Source organism: Macrotis lagotis, chromosome X (genome assembly GCF_037893015.1).
Source record: "Macrotis lagotis isolate mMagLag1 chromosome X, bilby.v1.9.chrom.fasta, whole genome shotgun sequence".
Lineage (NCBI taxonomy): Eukaryota > Metazoa > Chordata > Mammalia > Peramelemorphia > Peramelidae > Macrotis > Macrotis lagotis.
This window is the reverse complement of record NC_133666.1, coordinates 152670000-152677976: the sequence shown is the minus strand read 5'-3', so window position 1 is coordinate 152677976 and position 7977 is coordinate 152670000. Positions and strand designations below refer to the sequence as shown.

Here is a 7977-nt window from a genome sequence, read left to right as displayed (position 1 = left end):
TTGAAATGCAGAAAAAGGAGTGACTTGTTAAGATCAAATTGTGTCCATTAGGGATGGTACCAGGGGAAGAATCTATGATCGCTCAATTGGAGCTCTCCACATCCCTCAAGAACTAACCATTAAATGTGTTCCCATTCAGTTTCTTTAATTATGAGAAACCTAGGTTTTTCCATTCAATTGCATGTCATAGAAAAGAGCTTTTGTTTTTATTAACACATGAAATTTTTCCAATCTGAATGTTATGACATTCTTTTGAGGGACCAGTGATCTCATTTACAAGGTTTATGTAGGATTCCTGGGGATGGAATAAGCACAATAAAATCAGCAAACAAGATTACCAGAAAAACTCTGGGAGACCTGTTATGGAGAATACTATCCATATCCAGAAGAAGAAGAAAACAAAACAAAAACAAACTACAGACTCTGAATGAAAACTATGTTCACTTTTTTAAAATTTCTCTCATGTTTTTCCTTCCTATTCCATTGTTTTCTTTCTTTTCCCTTAGTCTTAATTCCTCATACAGAAAATGGCTAATTTGAAAACATATTAAACACAAATGTACAAGCACAGGGGTAAATAGAGCACTGGCCCTGGAGTCAGGAGGATCTGAGTTCAAATATGACCTCAAACATTTAGTAATTAACTAGTTGTGTGAACTTGGGCAAGTCACATAACCCCATTGCCTTGAAAAAAATGTCCATGTACAATGTTCACTAGATTGTTCGCCACTGATGGGAGAGGGGGGTAGGTAGGGAGAGTGCAAGGAAATTATGTAACATAAATATGCATGGGCATGTTGAAAAACTTATACCAATTAGGAAAGAAATTTCATTTTTATTGGTAGTGAATTTACCCTTTTTATTTTTTGATACTGGGACTTCCACTTTTTCTTTTTTAAAACAAATTAAAGAATGATTTTTTTCTATTTTATTGGGTTTTTTAAAAAATAAAATGAGTTCCTGAGTCAATTTTTTTTATAAAAAATGTCATTCCCCAATTGACAAATAGTCAAAGGATATGCAAAGGCAATTTACAGATGAGGAGATCAAAGCAATCCATAGTCACATGAAAAATTGCTCTAAATCATTACTTATTAGAGAAATGCAAATTAAAGCTTCTCTGAAGTACCACCTCACACCTCTCAGATTGGCCAATATGATCAGAAAGGATAATAATCATTGTTGGAAGGGTTGTGGGAAATATGAAACACTATTACATTGTTGGTGGAGCTGTGAACTCATCCAACCTCTCTGGAGAGTAATTTGGATTTATGCCCAAAGGGCATACCCTTTGTGCATACCTTTTGATGCAGCAAAACCACTACTGGATCTATACCTGAAGAGATGATGAAAAAGGGTAAAAACATCACTTGCAAAAAATATTCATAGCAGCCTTGTTTGTGGTAGCAAAGAATTGGAAATCAAGTAAATGTCCTTCAATTAGGGAATGGCTTAGCAAACTGTGGTATATTTATGTCAAGAAACACTATTGTTCTATTAAAAACCAGGAGGGATGGGAATTCAGGGAAGCCTGAAAAGACATGCATAAACTGATGCTGAGTAAGATGAGCAGAACCAGAAAAACATTGTACACCCTAACAGCAACATGGGGGTGATGATCAACCTTGACAGACTTGCTCATTCCATCAGTGCAATAATCAGGGACAATTTGGGGTTGTCTGCAATGGAGAATACCATCTGTATCCAGATAAAGAACCATGGAGTTGGAACAAAGTTCAAGGATTATTCCCTTTAATTTAGAAAAAAAATCTGATATCTTATTGTCTAATCTTGCTATCTCTCTTATACTTTATGTTTCTTCCTTAAGGATATGATTTATCTCTCATCACATTCAATTTGGATCAATGTATACCATGGAAACAATGTAAAGACTGGAAAATTGCCTTCTGTGGGGGGTGGGGGGAGGGAAATAAGATTAAGGGGAAAATTATAAAACTCAAAATAATTAAAAGCTTTAAAAAAATAAAACCAGTTCCTAGTTTTATTTATTAGTTCAATAGTTTGGGGTTTTTTTCCTTTCAATTATATCCATTTCTCCTTTGATTTTCAGGATTTTTATTTTAGTGTTTAATTGAAAATTTTTAATTTGTTCTTTTTCTAGTCATTTTAGTCCACATCCAATTTCTTTGATCCGCTATTTTCTTTTGAACTGATGTATGTTGTCTCATTGTTATCTTTCTTTAATGAAATTATTAATTGCTTCTATGACTTGTTCTTTGACCCATATATCTTTAGGATTAGATTATTTAATTTCTAATAATTTTTAATCTATGCTTTCAAGGCCTTTTAATGAATGCCATTTTTGTTGCATTATGGCCTAAAGAAAGAACATTTAATAGTTCTGCTTTTCTGTGTTTATGAGGTTTTATACTGTAATATTTGGTTGATTTTTTGAAGATATCCTGAACAGTTAAGAAAAAGATATACTCCTTGTTGTTTCCATTCAATTTTCTCCAGAGGTCTATCAAATATAACTTTAAAAATAATACACTGTGGTATGTGTTGAAGGAGAACTGTGCTTAACTATTGGATTGTATAGCAATAATTAGGTGGCACTGTGGATTAGAGCACTGTGTTTGGAGTCAGGAAGACATGAGTTCAAATCTAGTCTCAGACACTTCCTAGCTTTTGTGACTCTGGCAAAGTCACTTAACCCTATTTGTCCCAGTTTCCTTCTCTATTAAATGAGCTGGAGAAGGAAATGTCAGACCATTCCAGTATCTTTGCCAAGAAAACTCCAAATGGAGTCATGAAGAGCTGAACCCAACTGAAAGTACTAAATAATAATAATAACTATAATAGTAATAATAATAATAATAATAATAATAATAATAATGCACTGTTAGTGCAACTGTGAACTGGTCCAACCATTCTGAAGAATAATTTCAAACAGGGTCCAAAAGATTATTAAAGTGTGTATACCCTTTGACCCAGCAATACTACTGTATCCCAAAATAAATCTGTATCCCAAAGAGATCAAAGATAAAGGAAAAGGACCTCTTGGTGTTGTTCAGTCATTCAGTCATTCAGTCATATAGCACACTATATATGTTATCCTCCACTATCTCTCAAAGTACGTCCAAGTGCACATTTGTTGTTTCCCTGATACTTTCTATTCATCTTATCCTCTGCTATCTCTTTTCATTTTGCCTTCCATCTTTCCAATATCAGGGTTTTTTTTAAAGTGAGTCCTGTCTTCACAGTATGTGACCAAACTATTAACATTTCAGTTCAGTATATGACCTTTAAGTGAATAACCTGAATTAATTTCTTTAAAGTATTGACATTTAATTTCCTTGCTGTCCAAAAGACTCTCAAAAGTTTTCTACAGTATCGCGATTCAAAAGAGTTAATTCTGTGTCATTCAGTTTTCTTTAGAGTCCAACTCTCACAGTCATACTTTACTTCTGGAAAAACCACAGTTTTGGCTAAGGGAACCTTTGTTGGCAAGGTGATGTCTTTGATTCTTAGTATGCTATCCAGATTTGTCATAGTTTTCCTTCCAAGGAACTAGCATCTTTTAATTTTATGGCTGCAGTCACCATTTGCAGTGATCTTTAAACTTAAGAACATAAATTGGACACTGCTTCCATTTCTTCTCCCTCTATTTGCCAGGATGTGGTGGGACCAATTCCCAAGATTTCAGGGGTTTTTTAATGTTTTAATATCCTCTTCTTTCACCTCATCAAGAGACATTTTAATTCTTCACATTCTACCATAAGAGTGGTATTGTCCATGTCTGAAATTGCTAATATTTCTCCTGACAACCTTAATTCCAGCTTTAGATTCAATCCATTTTGTATGATGTACTCTACATATAAGATAAATAAGGTGACCATATACAGCCTTGTCATACTCCTTTTCCAATCTCAGAGCAGTCCATTGATCCATGTTCAGCTCTAACTTTTGTTTCTTGACTGACTTGCATATAACTCAAGAGACATGTAAACTATTTTCTTACTTCAATGGCTCTTTGAGGAATTGCTACATTATTTTGTGATCCATACAAAATCTTTAGTGAGATCAAAGAAAAAGTAGCATTTTTTTCTAGAATCTCTGGTTTTCTCTATAATCCAGAGAACGTTGGCAATTTGATCTCCAGTTCATCTGCCTCTTCAAAAGCCAGTCTGCTAGTGGCCACTAAGTAGTGCAGTGGATAAAACACTGGCCCTGGAATCAGGAGGACCTGAGTTCAAATGTAGCCTCAGAACACTTAGCCAATTACCTAGCTGTGTGACCTTGGGCAGGTCACCTAATCCCACTGCCTTGAAAAACAAAACCAAAAAAATAGTCTGCTTTTCTGGTAATCCTTATTCACATATGGTTGAAGCCTAGCTTGCAGAATGTTGACAGTAAACTTACTAGTATATGAAATAAGTTCAGTTATTTGAACAGCCCTTGGCACTGTCCTTCTTTAGGATTAGGATATAAATTGATTTTTTTCCAATCCAGCAGCCAGTGTTGGCATTTTCCAAATTTCCTAGCATAAAGAGTACAGCACTTTAACAGCATCATCTTTTAGGACTTTAAACAACTTAGCTTTAATTCTACATAAAAATGTGGCAACAAAAAAATTAGAAATTGAGATACCATTAATTGGGGAATAGCTGAGTAAGTTGTAGATTGTATGAATGTGTTGGGATACTATTGTTCTTTAAGAAATAATGGTTTCTAGCAAGTCCGGAGGCAGACCTCGCAAGATGGGCCGGTGATCCGTGGTCAAAGGAAGGGCGCGGACTCCGTCTTCCGTGCTCATGTGAAGCACAGGAAAGGAGCCGCCAAGCTCCGGGCTGTGGACTTTGCCGAGAGGCATGGCTACATTAAGGGTATCGTAAAGGACATTATCCATGGTCCAGGGAGAGGGGCTCCTCTTGCAAAAGTAGCTTTCCGGGATCCTTATAGATTTAAAAAAAGGACAGAGTTGTTCATTGCTGAAGGCATCCATACGGGCCAGTTTGTGTATTACGGTAAAAAAGCTCAACTCAACATTGGTAATGTCCTCCCAGCTGGCACTATGCCTGAAGGGACCATAATCAGGGTAAGCTTGCTCGTGCATCTGGAAATTATGCTACAGTGATTTCCTACAATCCTGAAACCAAGAAAACACGGGTGAAAGTGATCTCCTCTGCAAACAGAGCTGTGGTTGGTGTTGTTGCTGGTGGAGGTCGTATTGATAAACCCATCCTTAAGGCAGGTCGTGCCTACCACAAATATAAGGCCAAGAGAAATTGCTGGCCTCGTGTCCGGGGTGTGGCTATGAATCCTGTGGAACATCCCTTCAGAGGAGGTAATCACCAGCATATTGGAAAACCATCTACCATTCGAAGAGATGCCCCAGCTGGATGAAAGGTCAGTCTTATTGCTGCTCTCGGCATACAGGTCGATTCTGGGGTACCAGGACTGTACAGGAGAACAAAAATACAAAATCCTGACAATAAAAATTATTTGGAAGTTGTAAAAAAAAAGAAATAATGAGGGTACTGATTAGAGAAATGCAAATTAAAACAACTATGAGGTGTCACCTCACACCTATCAGAAAAATAGAAGGTAAAAAGGTAAAACACTGATGGTGGAGAGGTTGTGGGAGGATTGGGACAATGATGCATTGCTGGTGGAGTTATGAACAGAGCCAACCTTTCTGGAGAGCAATATGGTACTATGTCCAAAGAACAATAAAAATGATCTTACCCTTTGATCCAGCAAGTCCAATACTAGGCTTATATCCAGAAGAAATCATTTTTAAAAAATAGGAAAAAGTCCCACATGCTCCAAAATATTCGTAACAGCTCTTTTTTGTAGTGCTGAAGAATTAGAAATTGAGGGGATGCCCATCCATTGGGGGATGGCTAAATAGGTTGTGATACATGAAATATTATTGTTCTGTAAGAAACCATGAATGGTTGGACTAGAGAATTATGGAAAGAATTGTAAGAACTGATGATGAGCAAAAGGAGCAGAACCAGTACAATATTGTACACTTTGACAACATTGAAACTTTGATGGATGTAGCTCCTCTCCGCAGATCAGAGAGCTAGAACAACACTGAGAGAGACCTGTTATGGATAATGTTATACACATTCAGAGGAAGAAAAACAAAACAGAACAGAACAAAGAAGAAAACCTACAATATCTGAATGAATCACTTTTTAAAAAATTCCTCTTGTGTTTTTTCTTTCCTATCTCATGGTTTTCTTCCTTTTCCATTAGTCCTAATTTCTCATACTGAAAATGACTAATCTGTAAACATGTTAAACACAAATGTATAAATACAATGTTCATCAGACTGTTCACCATTGGGGAGGTAAAGGGAGGGTGGAATGAAATTATGTAACCTTGCATATGCACATGGATGAATGTCAAAAAAACTTTCATAACATGAAACTAGAAAAATAAAATAAAATATCAATTGTGAAAAAAAAAAAGAAAAAATGAGGAAGTTGGTTCCATAAAACCTGGTAAGACTTACATGAAATTATACAAAGTGAAGAGAATGTAACCAAGAAAACATTGTACACAGTAACAGCAATATTGTGAGCATGATCAGTTATAAAAGACTTAGCTACACTGATCTGAAGAAAAAGATCCAAGACAATTCCAAAGGACTGGTGATGGAAAATGCTATCCATCCCCAGAGAGAGAATTGATGATTTTTGAATACAGGTTGAAACTTTTTTTATAAATTTTTTTTAGGTTTTTGCAAGGCAAATGGGGTTAAGTGACTTGCCCAAGGCCACACAGCTAGGTAATTATTAAGTGTCTGAGGCCAGATTTGAACCCAGGTACTCCTGACTCCAAGGCTGGTGCTTTATCCACTATGCCACCTAGCCACTCCTGAAGCATATGTTTTTAAAAAAGTATTTTTGCTGAGTTTTTTTTTGCAAAGTGACTAATATAAAAATGTTTTACATGACTTCACATGTATAATTGATATCATATTGCCTTCTCAAAGAAGGGTTTCAAGTAGGAAAGAGAATTTGAAACTGAAAATTAAAAAATAAATATTTTTCAATTTTTAAAATAAAATAAAATAAACCAAACTAGATATTTCTTTTTTCCTTTTATAATCCTTTCAATTCTATTTTAAAATAACAGCTATTTTAAAAAAAAACTGTCTTTTCCACCACCTTCCCCATATTGAGCAAAACAAACAAAAAAAAATCTTTCAAGACATGTCTATATCATCAAGCAAAACAAAATGCCACATTAGCCATTTCCAACAATGCTTTCTTTTTTCTGAATTTTAAATTTATTACCTCTCTGCAGGAGAGAAGAGGAATGTTTAATCTATATTCTTTTAAATTCATGATTTATTATTTCAGTGATCAGAGTTCTAAAGCTGTTTTTAAAGTTTAAAATTATTTTGATAAGTTTTTTGTGTATGATATTTTTATAAAAATAAGTTAATGGTTAACATTTATATAGTATTTACTATGTGCCAGGCACTTTACTCTACCATATTATTATTTCATTTGATCCTCATAACAACCTTGAAAAGTAGATAGTATTATTATCCCCATTTTACGAAAGAGAAAACTAAGGCAAACAAAGTTAAATGGCTTTTCCAAGGTCACATAGCTAGGAAGTACCTTAGACCAGATTTTAACTCAGATCTTCCAGTAACAGACCTGGTGCTCTATCCACTGTACCACCTATAAAAATATTTCATTTAAATAAAATATATTTATTTTATTTTATTTAATTTAGAGCTGCCTCTCTGAAATAGAGAACAAAGTGGAAAATACAAATAATCTACCAGCTATCTCCCATAAACAAATATAAAAACAAATTAAAACCCCTAGGAGCATTATGGTCAAAAACTAATTCTTTCAGATCAAAGATGAAATGCTAAGTGCTCACAAGAGCACATTAAGAAAAAGCTAAGTGCTCATAAGAAACAGAATCATATAAGATTTAGAAGCCACCAATATATAAGAGCAGAGACCTTGGAAAGTGGTC

The 7977-nt window shown here is 35.0% G+C and overlaps 1 pseudogene; it reads left to right on the top strand.

Annotated features, from left to right (window-relative positions):
- Nucleotides 1-4685: 4685 nt before the first annotated feature.
- LOC141498861 (large ribosomal subunit protein uL2 pseudogene) lies at nucleotides 4686-5453 on the top strand (annotated as a pseudogene).
- The last annotated feature ends 2524 nt before the right edge of the window (nucleotides 5454-7977 follow it).